Below are 17,319 nucleotides of genomic sequence, written 5' to 3'. Positions count from 1 at the left end.
CATGATGGCACTCATTAGTGAAGGGGTCCTGGGACAGTACCTCAAGAGCAGCCTCCTGTTCCAGTCCAGGGGTTGACCATGGTCAGGCATCTGCTCAGAGTGTTCTCAGTCAGGGTATCTGTGCATTTACAGTCCAGGTCACAATCAGTCCTCTGACTCCACAGAGACCAGTCAGGGGAGTAGGGTTAATGCAGTTTGGGAGATGCTCAGGCTTCAGTCACTGGGTCTGCGTACTTAATAGCTGTCCTGTTATGTCACTTAAGGGGGTGAGCTACAATCAGTCCACTGGGTACCTCCAAAGAAACTGAAGGGAAAGCAGGATGGGAGGTCAAGGTGGGGGGCTACTGCATTGGTAAGGAGATTGCAAACCTATTCTTCAGAATTGGGGACTGCAGCCTGGGGGAGGGGAGGAGGATTTTAATTGTGAATGGGGCACAACAGTAAGTAAAGCATGGATGGGAATACAATCATGAAGAAGGTATTTCATCCACGGTCAAGAACACCCTGGCTTCAAATTAGGGGTGGAAATGTGTTGCTGGAAAAGCGCAGCAGGTCAGGCAGCATCCAGGGAACAGGAGAATCGACGTTTCGGGCATAAGCCCTTCTTCAGGCTCTTCAAATTAGGGGGTCAGTGCATAATACACTTGGCACGGTCACCTCATATACCAGGGTGGAGGAGAAAAAAGGGGCAAATGCAGGTTCATGTAGACAAGTTGGGTAGGGACATGGGGATGTGTGTGGCCCTTACAGGATAGACTATGAGGGAGGAGATCTGGATGTTCGAGGCCTCACTAACAGATTGACATTGAGGCTGGAAGCCATTGGCCAAAGGATGTTCAGGTGTCACCATCCATCATGCTGAAAATCAAAAGTGCATAATGGGAAGGAAAATGGCTGAGGCATTTTAAATATGTTAGGAGTATCAAGGATGCTGGTTTTTCAATGGATTTCCAATGACTGGCAAGTGTGTGGTAAAATGAGAATAGAAGTGGATTTGAGAAACTGGATAAGGACTTAATAAGGCGCCTTTGGTAAGATTCAGCAAGAATGCTCAGAGGGACTTACAGCAAGAATCCCTCCAAAGCACTCGATGCAACTGACACTTAGCCAAAAAAGCATACGAGTCACGCGAAATTTAAAAAGGACTCAGGCTTATGCCTGTGTTGCATTTATTCTTGCATTTGACCATTTCCCTTCTATTTTGGTAAGTGGATGCATTTTCCAGATGAAGATACTGGATTCTATAATGATCATTACATCCTCTGATATTCTAATAGTTTTGGTGACTATTGAGTTGTATTGTTTGAATTGCATCTTGAGTCTACTAAGTTTCAAGAGTCTCTTTTGTCTTTATCCTCATCTGTTTCAACCTTATTCATGGAATGCATGTCCCTATTTTTCCCTCCTCTGTGTAATAAATTACAGTCAATTAAATTCAATTTACAAAGTAATTATCCTGTCCACAAGCATACTCTTTCTAACACAGCTTTGAAATTTCTGAACTATTCCTCAGCATCTACAGGGTTCCCTGGTTTGACATTATCTGCAAATTTGATAGTGCTGTAATGTTCATCAGAATGTACAATTGCATTAAATTTACGAAGAACAATTAGTCTCAATATTATCTTCACAGTTGCAGATTGGTGACACCTTGCCAGGAGGCAATTCTGTTTGTAAGGTTTTCACATTCCTGTGTAACTCTCTTGTTTCCTGAGACACTGAGTATTGTAGAAAGAAGTTGAAATCACACTTTCTAACCACTGCTTTGAACATCAAGGGATATGCTAATCTTGAGGAGTAATCTGGTTGTAGTCCTGCTGAGTCGATGAAGGAATCCCTTAGAAATTCCTGAAAATACAGGAATAAATATTATGCATGGCTCAAGTAATGGTTCTGGTAACATCTGTTTGTTCATTGACTCTTTTAAATCTATTTCCTGTTCCATTCTTATTGGTCTGCGATTTTAAGGCTGCTGATGTTTGCGGCAGATGAGGCTTTTGCTGGACACGTCTGGACCCCGTAAGAAAAGTCTGTGTTGCCTCGGGTCATCTTCCTGCCTCATTGCACTTGCACTCCAATTAGCCTTGGTGCTCTACTGCAGGTTGGTGTCCAGAGTGTCCAATTTCCATTTGTCCTCATTCTCCAGTTGCTGCTTTCTGCTGGAAATGATTAAGCAGCTTCTCAGTAGGATCTAAACAAAGCCCAGTAATTAAAATCCTCAGATCCCAATAAACCACCCCTTCAACTGGAAGTGCTATTCACTTCTGCCATGTGTCAAAATCAGCTCTTCATATTTTAACAATTTTTACATTAAAATCTGATTTGCTACAAGACCGCCATAAGGTTAGTGGATGTTTGAAACTGTTTGAATCCTCTGAAATGCATAAATCTTTTCTTTATAGCTGAATTACATTGTGTGGTGACAACATTGGCAACAGCAACTTCAAGATTCACTGTACAAACAGAAACAAGACTGTGCTGTCCTGTACTAAACTACACAAAAGCAACAGTAATCACTTAAATATTGTTTAGGGCAATGGAGAAACTTGAATAATTAAAAGGTAAGGAAATGTAACCACAATATTGTTTTTTAAAATCTTTTAGTTACTCTGTAATTTAGAGAAATATGATTCCTCTCTCCACCCCATTCCCCCACCCTGCTATCATGGTTTATTAGTACTCATGTAATAAAACAGTGAAATGTTTTTATATCTAGATTCTCACATATTTAGCTTACATTGGTGTCATCTGGTTCCTCATTGGAACACACTCTGCCAAATTCAATGGATTAGGTTGGGAGCAATTAAAATCATTTTTAGAGTCCACTTCTTTTTAATTATAAAATAAAAGATTGCCAAAATAAAAAGTGGCTGTAGAGCAGTAGTTGATGGATCAGCATATTGAATTACAAAATCACATAATTATTGGAGTGCAAAAGGAGGCCATTCCGCCCATTATTTCTGCAGCAGTTCTCTGAATGAGCAATTCATCCAGTGCCATTCCACTGCCTTTTCCATAATACTCTTTGCCATGTTCTTTTTCAGATAGTCTAAGTACCATCTGCATGTTTTCATTGAATCTGCATGCACAACACTCTCAAAGCAGTGCACTCCAGATTTTAAACACTCAACCTGAAAATGTTCTCTCTCATATTGCTGTTGCTTCTTTTCCCAATGATCTTAAAGCTTTGTCCTTTCGCTCTTAATCCATTTGTGAGTCGGAGCAGTTTCCCCGTATGTACTTTGGCTGGCCACCTTATGATTTTGAGTACCTCTGTTAAACCTCCTGTTAGGCTTCTTCGCTCTGAAGCAAATAGTTCCAAAATTTCCAATCTACCTTCATAACTGAAGGTGCTCATCATTCACAAATCTTTCTGCAACTGAATTGAATTGAACTGAATTTATTGTCATGTATACTGAGGCACAGTTAAAGGCAGATCACAGAGTTAAGTAGCACAGATAAGTAATAGGTAAACAGCAGCAAGAACAAAAAACTGGTACAGCCAAATGTTAAGGATTTGAGAGTCCATTCAGTATTCTAACAGTAGGGTAGAAACTGTTACGAAACCGGCTGGTGTGTGTGTGTGTGTGTTCAGGCTTCTGTATCTTCTCCCTGATGGTAGAGGTTGTAGAAAAGCATTGCCAGGGTGGGATAGAGCTTTGAGAATGCTGGCGGCCTTTCCTTGACAGCGGGCCTGATAGATAGATTCTATAGATGGGATATTGGCTTTGTGATTGTCCGGGCCGAGTTCACCACTTGTTATAACCATCTCCAATCTTGAATTGTACTGTTGCCAAACCAGGTAGTGATACATCCAAACAGAATGCTCATGATGGTGCACCTGTAAAAGTTATGCAAAAGTAAGGACTGCAGATGCTGGAAACCAGACTTTGGATCAGAGCGGTGCTGGAAAAGCACAGCAGGTCAGGCAGCATCCGAGGAGCAGGGAAATCGACATTTTGGGCAAAAGCCCTTCATAAGGATGATCTATTCCTGATGAAAGGCTTTTGCCTGAAACGTCGATTTTCCTGCTTCTCAGATGCTGCCTGACCTGCTGTGCTCTTCCAGGACCGCTCTGATCTAAACACCTATAAAAGTTGGCGAGGGTATTCACCGAGGAGAAAGTGAGGACTGCAGATGCTGGAGATCAGAGCTGAAAATGTGTTGCTGGAAAAGCGCAGCAGGTCAGGCAGCATCCAAGGAGCAGGAGAATCAATGTTTCGGGCATGAGCCCTTCTTCAGGATTCCTGCCAAAAGTCAATAATGAGTTCCTTGGTTTCGCTGGCATTGAGAGATAATTTGTTCTCAGTGCACCATTTTTTCAGGTCTTCCACCTCCTGTCTGTAGTCTGTTTCATCGCAATCTGAAATTTGACCGACTATGGTGGTGTCATCAGCGAACGTGTAAATGATATCAGTCTGGTATTTGGCGACGCAATCATGGGTATACAGTGAGTACAGTAGGGGGCTGAGTACTCATCCTTGGGGACTCCAGTGTTGAGTGTTAGTGAGGATGAAATATTGTCCTCAATCTTCACCGATTGTGGCCTATGCGTCAGGAAACTGAGGATCCAGTTGTAGAGAGTGGGGCTTAGTCTGAGATCACTAAGTTTAGTAATCAGTCTTGAGTGGATAATAGTGTTGAAGGCTGAACTGTAGTCAATGAGTAGGATTCTTACGTAGCTGTTCTTGGTGTCAAGATGCTCTAAGGAGGAGTGAAGGGCAAGTGATATGGCATCTGACGTGGATCTGTTGGTCCGATCGGCAAATTGGAGTGTATCAAGAGTTATGGGGAGGCTGGAGTTGATTAATGGTACAACCAGACTTTCAAAGCACTTGATGACCATTGAAATTAGGGCCACTGGGCTGTAGTCATTGAAACATGCTGCATGAGCCTTCTTAGGCACGGGGATGATGTTGGCCCTCTTGAAACAGGCAGGCACAGTGGCCTGCTGCAGGGAGAGGTTGAAGATGTCCGAGAAGACCTCTGCCAGTTGATCTGCGCATGTTCTGAGTGCACGGCCTAGTACTCCGTCTGGTCCCATTGCTTTCCTTGGATTCACATGAAGAAAAACTGACCTGACCTCTGATGCAATGACTGTTGGGATAAATTTGTCAGGACTTTTCGGAATAGGTGTTACCTCTCTGCCAAAGTTCTGCTCAAAGCGAGCATAGAAGATGTTGAGACGATCTGGGAGGAATATGTCATTGTCTGCTACCTTGCACTGTCTCTTTTTGGAACCTGTGATGTCATTCAGTCCTTGCCATTGTCGCTGGGTGTCTGTCTGGGTCTCTAGTTTGGATCGGTAATGGTCCTTAGCTGTCTTAATGGTTCTGTGAATTTCATACTTAGATTCCTTATATTTGAGTGGGTCTCCTGATCGGGAGGCCTCACACCTTCAGGGTTTCTCCAATGGCTTTACATCTTTCCTAATGTGCAGTGCCCAGTAGAGTCATAGAGTCATAGAGATGTACAGCATGGAAACAGACCCTTCGGTCCAACTCGTCCATGCCACCCAGATATCCCAACCCAATGTAATCCCACCTGCCAGCACCCGGCCCATATCCCTCCAAACCCTTCCTATTCATATACCCATCCAAATGCTTCTTAAATGTTGCAATTGTACCAGCCTCCACCACATCCTCTGGCAGCTCATCCCATACATGTACCACAATCTGCGTGAAAAAGTTGCCCCTTAAGTCTCTTTTATATCTTTCCCCTCTCACCCTAAACCTATGCCCTCTAGTTCTGGACTCCCCAACCCCAGGGAAAAGACTTTGCCTATTTATCCTATCCATGCCCCTCATAATTTTGTAAACCTCTAAATGCTCTAGATGAGGCCAAACAAGTGTCTTACACAAGACTGACATAACTTCTTTGATTTTATGCTCTCTGACCCTATTCATAAAACCCAGAATACCATATGTTTTGCTAATCAAACAGTCTGAACCTGTAGTATCATCTTCGATTACTTCAGAATTACAACCTTTGAATTATATTATTTCTCCATTTTCTTCCAACTCAAATGAATCATTTCACATTTCTCCAACTGAACATTATCTACCATCTGTTTGCCCATTCCAACAATTTTCCTGCATCTATACTATCTTTTTCACAGTTCACAATATTTCCAAGTTTGATATTGTCTGCAAAGTTTATATATCAGGAAAAGCAAGCATTCCAAAAATGACCGCTGGGGAATTCCACTAAAAACCTCCCTTCAGTGAAGAAACATGCATTAACAACTACTTTCCATTTCCTGTCACTCAGCTAATTTCATATCCATGTTGCCACTGTCTTTTTTATTCCATGAACTCTAACTATGTTCATAAGTCTGTTTTGCGACACTGTATTAAATGCCTGTCCACAAACATCATATCAACAATGCAGCCCTCACAATCCTCTCTGTTACCTCTTTGAAAAAACTCCAATTAGTTAAACAGAATTTTCCCTTAAGAAATCCATGTTGCGTTTGCTTCACTAACCTGCATTGTGCACAGCACTACCCCAATTTTGTTCCAAACTATTATTTCTAGAAATGTCCCCACTAGCAATGTTAAACTGACTGGTTTGTTGTTGCATGGCCGATCTTTCCAGCCTCTTTTGCCAGTTCTTGGCACCACCTCTAAGTCTATGGAAGACCAAACAAATTTGGCCAGTTCCTCTACAATTTCCACTTTTACTTTCCTCAGTACCCTTGGATGAATCTTTTCTGATCCTGATGTCTTGTCAATTTTAGCCTATCCAAAACTACACCTCATGAATTTTAACCTTTTCTAGTTGTTCAATTATCTCCTCTTTCACAATAGCCTGGATAATATTTTCTTAATTGGTAAAGACAGATACAAAGTACTCATTTAATCCCACAGTCATACCCTTTCTGTTCAAATGTTCTCTCCTTGGTCCCTATTCAGTTCTACATCTTTTGTTGCCTTATTATTTTATATATGTCTATGGAAGACAAAATCTAGGTGTTCTTGTACATCAGTCAATGAAGGCAAGCATGCAGGTACAGCAGGCAGTGAAGAAAGCTAATAGCATACTGGCCTTCATAACAAGAGGAATTGAGTATAGAAGCAAAGAGGTCCTTCTGCAGCTGTCAGGGCCCTGGTGAGACCGTACCTGGAATATTGTGCGCAGTTTTGGTCTCCAAATTTGAGGAAAGACATTCTGGCTATTGAGGGAGTACAGCGTAGGTTCACGAGGTCAGTTCCCAGAATGGCAGGACTATCTTACGCTGCAAGATTGGAGCGATTGGGCTTGTATACGCTTGAGTTTAGAAGGCTGAGAGGGGATCTGATTGAGATGTATAAGATTATTAAAGGATTGGACACTCTGGAGGCAGGAAGCATGTTTCTGCTGATGGGTGAGTCCCGAACCAGAGGACACAGTTTAAAAATAAGGGGTAGGCCACTTAGAACAGAGTTGAGGAGAAACATCTTCACCCAGAGACTGGTGGGTGTATGGAATGCACTGCTCCAGAAGGCTGTGGAGGCCAAGTCAAGAAAGAGTTGGATAGAGCTCTCAAGGATAGTGGAATTAAGGGTTATGGGGATAAGGCAGGAACAGGATACTGATTGAGGATGATCAGCCATGATCATAATGAATGGTGGTGCTGGCTCGAAGGGCAGAATGGCCTACTCCTGCACCTATTGTCTATTCCTTTTTATGTTGGCTGCCAGTTTCTCTTCATACTCCCTGTTTGCTTCTCTTACTTTCTGTTTCCACTACCCTCTGAACATTCTATATTCATCCTGATTTTCGAATGCATTTTCTATCTGATATCTGCCATAAGCAGTACTTTTCTTTAACATAATTCCTACTTCTTTTATCATGCAGGGAGCTCTGGATTTGTTTTCTTCATCTTTCCCTGTTGAGTGAATATACTTTGATTTTGTCCAAAGCATCTCTTTGAAGGTAGCCTATTGGCGAGCTGTTTGGTCTGCCACTCTTTGACCCCAGTTTATTTGGCCCTGAACTGTTATTACCCCAATGAAGTGGGCATTCCCCAGTTGATTATTTTGACAATAGATTTTCCTTTTTCCTTTTCCATTTTGTTTTCCATTTTAATCCTAAATCTTATCATACAATGATCACTGCCCTCTAAATGTTTACATGTAACACTAGATCTACTTGGTCTACCTCATTCCCAAAACCCAGATCCCACAGTACCTCCTTTCCCATTGAACTGGAAACATGCTGCCATAGAAAACATGCCTGAACACAACAAGAACTCCTGCCCTTCTCTGCCCTTGACACTAACATTATCATGGTCTACATTCAGTAGAGTAACCTATTTTAGCTACTCTATAACTTCTGTGCTTTGCTGTAATTACCTCAGAGGCATTTGTTTTTCTACATCTTTTCTAATAGTTGGTGGCCCATACGACACATTAAGAAATGTAATGCACCTTATTTATTCCTCAAGACAAGCTGAATAACTTCTGCTTTTGATTCTTTTGCAAACATCTTCGTTTTCCAGCACTGGAATGCTCTCTTTATTGACACTTGTAAACCTCCCGTCTTTCATTTTCTATCTTTCCTAAACAGCCTGAATGCAGGAATATATAAAACTCTGTCCTGCCCTTCTTTAAACCAACCATCTTTTACGTTCACTGCAAGTATTTCCATATGGCAATGTGCCTCAATCTGTAACTCACACTGCACTCCATGTGTTAGCATACATGCACAGTAACACTGATTTAGACTTTGTTTCTTTCTCCCTTACACTGATCTCACCTACTAACTTTTTCTGTTCTCTATTCTAGCATTATCTGAGTGTTCCAGTATCCTGTACACCTTGGATTTCTTCTCTCATTTCCTGGTTCCCACATGCCTACCACATTAGTTTAAACCCTTCCCAAAAGCACAAGCAAAATACTCCACAAGGAGCACAATCCCAGTTCAGTTTGGGTACAACTCACTGGAACTGGTCCCAATGTCACAAGAATTTAAAGCATCATCCTTCTACATTTTTTTAAACTATGCATTCATCTGCCTTATCCTCCCATTTCTGTGCTCATTGAATCTGGTCTTAGGACTAAACTGATTCTGAAGATGGGCCTCTGGACCTGAAACATTAACTCTGTTTTCTCTCCACAATTGCCTTGAAATCTGCTGAGTTTTTACAGCAATTTCTGCTTTTATTTTTGAATTCCAGCATCCACAGTTCTTTTTTTTTGTCTGTACAGTACATAAGAACTATGAGCAGGAGTAGGCCATCTGATCCTTCGAGCCTGCTCCACCATTCAATAAGATCATAGCTGATCTTATCATGGCCTCAGCTCCACTTACCACCCTTTCACTATAACCCTTAATTCCTTTTCTGTTCAAAAAATAATCTATCTTAGCTTTGAAAGCATTTACTGAGGAAGCCTCAACTACTTCACCAAACAGGGAATTCCATAGATTCACAACCCTCTGGGTGAATCCAGTTCCTCCTTAATTCAATCCTAAATCTGCTTCCCCTAATTTTGAGGCTATGCCTACTTGGCCTAGTTTCACCTGCCAGTGGAAACATTCTCTCTACCTCTATCCTATCTATTCCCTTCATAATTGTATATGTTTCTGTAAGATCCCCCTTATTCTTCTAAATTCCAATGAATATAATCCCAATCTACTCAGCCTCTCCTCATAAGGCAACTCCAGAATCAACCTAGTGAACCTCCTGTGCACTCCCTCCAGTGCCCGTACATCCTTTCTCAAGTAAGGAGAACCAAACTGCACGCAGTACTCCAGGTGTGGCTTCACCAGCACCCTATACAGCTGCAACATAACCTCCCTGCTTTTAAACTCAATCCCTTTAGCAATGAAGGGAAAATTCCATTTGCCTTCCTAATTACCTGTAGTACCTGCAGTCCAATTTTCTGTGATTCATGCACAAGGGCACCCAGGTCCCTCTGCACTGAAGGATGCTGCACCTTTTTTACCATGTAGATCTTGCCCGGCTGGTATAAAACTAAGTACAATAGTACTAGGACTCTCAGCTTCATCTGTGCTTACATCTTTCCATTGTTCTCTGTTCCTAACCTCCTTCAGTGCTGCCTCCCACTCCTTTCATTCCAAACTCTTGTAAATATCCAACTTGTTTTACCCACTCTTGTTGTTCATGTCTCAAATTACTTGCTGCCATGCTCCGGAAGGCCTCTCCTTTGCTGCCGCACTTCCATTTTTTGAAGAACTTCCTTTAAATCTAATTCTTTGATCAGGCTTTGGGTCATTGCTCTTAATATCCTCTTTTTTTTGTCTCAATTCCTTTTTTTTCTTATTATTATCTCTATGAAGCAAAAAGGTTCAGGAGAATGGTCCCAGGAATGAAAAGCTTAACATATGAGGATCGTTTGAGGACTTTGGGTCTATACTCAATGGAATTTAGAACAATAAGTGGGGAATCTAATTGAATCGTACAGACTACTGAATGGCCTGGACAGAGTAGATTTTGGGAAGATGTTTCCATTGGTAGGAGAAACTTGGACCCGAGGGCACAGCCTTAGAGTAAAGGGAAGAGCTTTTAGAATGGAGATAAGGAGAAACATCTTCAGCCAGAGAGTGGGGAATCGTTGGAATTCGTGGGCACAGAAGGTTGTGGAGGCCAGGTCATTGAGTATATTTAAAACTGAGATAGGTTCTTGAGTTGAAAATGTGTTGCTGGAACAGAGCAGCAGGTCAGACAGAATCCAGGGAACAGGAGAATCGACATTTCGGGCATAAGCCCTTCTTCAGGAAACATTCCTGAAGAAGGGCTTATGCCCGAAACGTCGATTCTCCTGTTCCCTGGATGCTGTCTGATCTGCTGCGCTGTTCCAGCAACACATTTTCAGCTCTGATCTCCAGCATCTGCAGACCTCACTTTCTCCTCATAGGTTCTTGAGTGTCAAGGGAATCAAGGGTTACAGGGAGAAAGCGGGAGAATGGAGATGAAAAACTTATCAGCCATGATTGAATGGTGAGCAAATTTGATGGGCTGAATGGCCTAATTTCTACTCCTATGTCTTATGGTCTTGTGGATTTTTGTGAATCAGTAGTGTGTTCACCAAAATTTGACGGTTGAAATAAAGCAGAAATTGATGGAAATATGTGTTGGGTCACTCAGCAATTGGAAGGAAAAAATGCACTTATTTGATAATTCATATATTTATGTCAAGGAAGTGAAAAAGCAATGTCTAAAACTGTTTGCCTAATATTGTGTTGATAGCTTAAACCGTTCTTGTGCAAATTGATACAATGTTATCACCTCTGGACGTTAGCAACAGGTTGGACAGGAAACCTAATACCCTGTACATAGTTTAAAAAGATACACTGACTTTGTGTTTTAGTTTGTATTTGACTGATGATCACCTTTGAATTTGAGAGGTCAAGGATTCAAATTCCCGAATGTCCCAGTAATCTATTTTTTCTGGGATATAAGTAATACTAGCACTTCTTTATTTTGAATTTTAGGACAGCTATCTGTAAGAACACAGTTTGAAAATCTCAATAAATAGCCAGGAGATTGACAAGTTGATATTGCTGAAATATAGCTTCAGGGCCTGGTTACAATAAAATCCTAAAGGGCCCTCCCTAGCTACATTGTGAGTCTGCCTCCAGCAAATGGATTCCATTGTTTCAAGAAGGCAGCTCACCATCAAGGGCAACTAGGGATGGGCAATAAATGCAGGCCCAGCCAGCAACACCCACATCCTGTGAAGAAATAAAAAAGATGGTGGGTATTTACAAAAGCACTTGTACACTTGTTATTGTGTTCTGATTCCTTTCTGTCACTGATTCGTGTATTTCACTATGAGCACACTCCACTATTTGTGCTGCTTGATGTACATTTACTGAGGTGATTAAGTAGTTACAAATAATATGCAGTCAAGTTGTCAACCCCCTAATCTCTGATGCTCATGATTCCATTGGCCACTGATCTCCAGGGCTTCTCATTCTGTTTGGGCAAGAGTGATGGGAACTCTTCCACATAGTCTCAGTCCTCTCCCTCAAATAATGTTCTGTCTTGCCCTTCAAAAGAGAAGCCGTTGAAAAAGCAAATAGTGATGCGTAGAGTTTACAAATACAATGCACGTGGTGAGAGGAGAGAAGAGAAAAGATGGATTTAGGATTGCAAAGTATTTGTCATGTGAAGTGAAAAGGAAATGATAGGCAGAGTTAATGTTCAGGTGAGAAGAAAGTGGTATCAGTGTATCAGATACAGAGGAGAAAGAGTGAGGTGAGTGTTTGGAATGAAAAAGAGAGTAGGAACTGTTACAGCTCTTGGAGAACCATACCTCTATCTGACTCCCTTCTCAGGAGGAATTAGAAAACAAGGGGCTGTGCTTCTATTAATTTGTGCTGTCAGAATATTTTGATGTGGAGGTGTTGGACCTGGGTGGACAATGTTAAAAATCACACAACACCAGATTGTAATCCAACAGGTTTATTTGGAACTACTAGCTTTCAGAGTGCTGCTCCTTCATCACGTAACTAGTCACCTGATGAAGGAGCAACAGTCGTGAATAATTTGAAGCATTTTTTCAGAAGAAGAATCAAATTGGGAATATAATCTTACTTTCAGAATACAGAACAGTACAGCATAAGAATAGGTCCTTTAGTCCACCACCTCTGCGGCATCTGTGATGCCATTCTAAACTAATCCTATTTGCCTGTATGTGGTCTGTCTACCGCTATTCCTTGCCTGTTCACGTGGCTATCTAAATGCCTCCTAAACGTTGCTACCACACCAGGCACCTACAACCTCCTGTGTAAAAACAATTGCTCTGTACAGCTCCTTTAAACCTTCCCCTTCTCACCCTAAACCTATGCCCTTTCACGCTGGGGAAAAGACTCCGACTATCTACTGTATTCATGCCTCTCATAATTTTATCTACTTCTATCAGGTTGCCCTCAGACCCCAAAGCTCTAGCGAAAACAATCCAAGTTTGTCCAACCTCTTCTTGTAGCTAATACACTCCAATCCAGGCAACATTCTGGTAAACCTCTTTTGCACCCTGTCCAAAGCCTCCACAACTTTTCTATTGTGTGGCAACCAGAACTGCACAAATAGACAAATGTGGCCTAACTGATGTTTTGTTGTCTGATGAAGCCAAGCATGCATATGCCTTCTTTACCACCTTATCCTCTTGTGTTGCCAAAGTGCATCACATCACACTTCTCTGGATTAAACTCCATCTGCCATTTCTCTAGCCAAATTTCTAATTGATCCATATCCTGTTGTATCCTTTGACAACCTTCCTCATTAACCACAACTCCATCAATTCTTGTGTTACATGTAAACTTAGTAAACAGACCACCTATATTCTCATCTAAATCATTTTGACTAAATCATATAAACAACAAAGGTCGCAGCACTAATCCTTGTAAAATACTACTGATCACAGACCTCCAGTCAGAAAAACACCCCTCCACAATTATCCACTTTCTTCTATGATAAGCCAATTTTGTATCCAACTTACAACTCACCGTGGATCCCATGAAACATAACCTGATCTAAGGCTCACTGGCCTATAGTTTCCTGGATTGTCCCTGTTGCACTTCTTAAACAAAGAACAACATTGGCTATTTTCCACTCTTATGGGGCCTTTCCAGTGGCTAAAGATGATACAAAGATTTCTGTCAAGACCCGAGCAATCTCCTCCCTGTCCTTCTCAGGGGACTTATCTACCTTAAGTTTTAGATTAGATTAGATTCCCTACAGTGTGGAAACAGGCCCTTCGGCCCAACCAGTCCACAACGACCATCCGAAGAATAACCCACCCAGACCCATTTCCCTCTGACACTATGGGCACCTAACACTATGGGTAGTTTAGCATGGCCAATTCACCTGACCTGCACATCTTTGTGACTATAGGAGGAAACCGGAGCACCTGGAGGAAACCCATAGAGACACGGGGGAACGTGCAAACTCCACACAGACAGTCGCCCGAGGCTGGAATCGAACCTGGGACCCTAGCACTGTGAGGCAGCAGTGCTAACCACTGAGCTACCATGCCGTCCTAAATGTTTTTCAAGACATCCAAAACACCAGCTCCTTCTTAATATCAACATACGTGGAATAACAACATACCCCTCCCTACCATAATTCATGTCCTTCTCCTTGGTGAATACTGATGCGATCAACTCATTAAGCACCTCACCTGCTCCCTCTGACTCCAGACATAAATTCCCTCCTTTCGCCTCAGTGGACATATCCTCTCACTATCTATCCTATTGCTCCTAATATATGTATAAAATACCTTGGGATTCTTCTTAATTCTACTTGCCAAAGACATTTTACAGTCCCTTTTGGTCTTCCTAATTCCTTGTTTAAGTCCTTTCCTGCTTCCTTTACACTCCTCAAGGGCCTTATCTGATTTCAGTTTTCTAAATCTAACATATGCTTCATTTTTCATTTTAACTAAACTTTCAATATCTCTTGTCATCCAGGGTTCCTGAATCTTAGCAAATTATCTTTCATCCTCAACAGGTTGGGCCTGAACTCTGATTAACTGGCCTTTAAAAGACTCCCACATGTCAGATGTGGATTTGCCCTCAACCAGCCACCCCAATTTAATTTTCCCAATTCCTGCCTAATACTGTTGTAATTAGCCTTCCTCCAATTTAGCATTTTCCATAGCTAGCTTAAAACTTACAAAATTATGATCACTGTTCCCAAAGTGCTCTCCCATTGAGTTTTCAATCACCTGGTCAGGCTCATTCCCTGGTACAAGTTCTAATTCGGCTCCTTCCCTAGTTGAAGTATCTATAGATTGTTACACTAAGCTGTCCTAGATGCAGCGAACAAATTCTGCCCCATCTAAATTCCTGGCACCGAGGGAGTCCCTGTCCTTATTGGAGAAGTTAAGATCATCCACTACAGCAATCATGTTGATTTTATATATTTTCATGGTCTGTCTACATATCCATTACTCTAATTCCTGCTTGCTTTAGGGAGGCTTATAGTTTAAACTCATCATAGTGATTGCACCTTTCTTATTACTGAATTCTAGCCATATTGTCTCAAGGGATGAGCCCTCCAAGATGACTTCTCTTATTACAGCTACTGATTCTCCTCAATCAGTATTGCAACTTACATCCTAAATACGCTAGCAAGATGGCAGCAGAGTAGGGCTCATCTGCTCCAACCATCTTTCTTTTCTTTTTTTCTTTTTGCTTACCTCTTGTCCTGAGCTTGGACAGCATCAGTGGCGGCAAGGAACCCCAGCATGAACTCAAGTGGCCTCAGCACATACCTCATGGCAGAGGCCAGGGAGCCAAATGCAGACTCAAGTAAGTCCTTACTTAACGTTTTTGGGGTAAACACGGGACCTGGCATCGGAATCAGTGGCTGCCAAATCTGCGAAAGTGACATCGGTGAGGTGCCTGAGAATCAGCGACTTTGTCATTATTTGGGTCCACGCTGGCAGCAGTGAAACGGTGGGAGGGCATCACAACACCATTGATGAGGTGGCTCCAGCAGCGAGAGATGTGACTCTAACATTGATGGCAAGGAAGATAGTGACGGAGGAGAATCAGCTCGACAGCAAAGGATGATACTTGAAGAGTGATGCTTTAGATGGCGGTGAGACAGTGGAGGAGTGATGGTAACAAAGGCATTGTTGATGATGAGCTGGCTCAGGACTGATGGACTGTCTTTAAGCTACATCTTCCCTTCTATATTCTCATCCAAATCATTTATTTAACTGACAAACATCAGTGAACCCAGCATCAATCCTCGCGACACACCACTGGTCACAGCCCTCCAGTCTGAACAACAATCCTCCATCACCACCTTCTGTCTCCTAGCATCAAGCTAATTTTGTATCCAATTGGCTAGTTCTCCCTGGATCCTATGTGATCTAACCTTACTAACCAGTCTACCATGCAGAACCTTGTCAAAGGCTTTGCTAAAATCCATGTAGATAATATTTACTACTGCGCCTTCATCTATCTTCTTGATCACCTCTTCAAAAAACTCAACCAAATTTGAGTTTCATGATTTCCCACTCAAAAAGCCTTGATGATGATCCCTGAGCAGTCCTTGCCTTTCCAAATGCATGTAGATTCTGTCCTTCAGAATCCCCTCCAATAACTTACCCACCACTACTCTCTGGTCTGTAGTTCCCAGGCTTTTCCTTGTAACCTTTCTTAATTAGCCACCCTCCAGTCTTCCGGCACCTCATCTGTGGCTGTTGATAATACAGATATCTCTACTAGGGGCCCCACAGTTTGTTCCCTAATTTCCCACAATGAACTGGAATACACTTGATCAGGTCCCAAGGATTTGTCTACCTTTATGCATGTTCAGACATTTAGCACCTCCTCTTCTGTAATGTGGACTCGTTTCAAGACATAGGAGAAAGTGAGGACGGCAGATGCTGGAGATCAGAGCCGAAAATGTGTTGCTGCAAAAGCGCAGCAGGCCAGGCAGCATCCAAGGAGCAGGAGAATCGACATTTCGGGCATGAACCCTTCTTCAGGAGGGCTCATGCCCGAAACGTCGATTCTCCTGCTCCTTGGATGCTGCCTGACCTGCTGCGCTTTTCTAGCAACACATTTTCGGCTCGTTTCAAGACATGACTATTTACCACCCTGAGTCCCCTAGCTCTCAATAACTCTTCATTGATTAAGGCACTCTACTGAAACCTGCCCAAGATTTGCTAGCAAGGATAATCACTTAGAAGTTTGGGAAATTGACATTCAACAGTGAGAATGATTTAATATACTCTTTTCAAAAAAATCATCTAGGGTGAAAAGACGTTAAGAGACCCAAACCTGAAAACAGAATGATGATTACGGAATGAACAGCCTATTAAAGTTAATCCTAACTGTTTACTGCATGGAACAGCTTTAAGGTCAAGATTTTCCTCATCAATTAGTGTCATATTACTGTCTTGCTCTACCTTGCATCTGGAGGTGCCGGTATTGGACTGGGGCGGACAAAGTCAAAGATCACACGACACCAGGTTATAGTCCAACAGGTTTACTGTATTTGAAACCACAAGCAGTGAATTACTCCTAGTTTATCTCATATTGAGGATGACTGTAGGGGGCGCTATTGTGTTACATGCATCTGCCTTTACAATAGCCAATGTATTACCTGAATAATGGAGGAAATTTTGTTTCAAATTGCATACCATGCAAATATTTTCTTTCATTGATCATCCCGCAAGATATTCTATGAATTAGCAATGTTAAAAAATAAGCAATCAAACCCTGCCTACCCACAGCATGGCCACACAGAACACAGAAATCAAGCATGTCCAAAGTCATGATTTTTTGTTGTGCCCATAAGGGAATTTGTAATTTACATAATTTACTCAAGAACAAAATTACCTAGAATCAATT

The 17,319-nt window shown here is 42.0% G+C and overlaps 1 long non-coding RNA gene across 5 annotated transcripts in view; it reads left to right on the top strand.

Moving 5' to 3' along the window:
* LOC148148529 (uncharacterized) overlaps positions 1-17,319 on the top strand; it is a 197,298-nt gene that overhangs the window by 146,360 nt on the left and 33,619 nt on the right. For all 5 annotated transcript variants that reach the window (XR_015758844.1, XR_015758843.1, XR_015758842.1 and 2 more), the window contains exon 6: positions 2,403-2,561. This is a non-coding gene — a long non-coding RNA (uncharacterized LOC148148529). The remainder of the gene's footprint in view (positions 1-2,402; positions 2,562-17,319) is intronic.

Source organism: Chiloscyllium plagiosum, unplaced genomic scaffold (assembly GCF_037043375.1).
Source record: "Chiloscyllium plagiosum isolate Xiang-an unplaced genomic scaffold, Cpla_swu_hap1 HiC_scaffold_12, whole genome shotgun sequence".
NCBI classification, from domain to species: domain Eukaryota; kingdom Metazoa; phylum Chordata; class Chondrichthyes; order Orectolobiformes; family Hemiscylliidae; genus Chiloscyllium; species Chiloscyllium plagiosum.
This window is presented reverse-complemented; position numbering and strand designations above follow the sequence as displayed.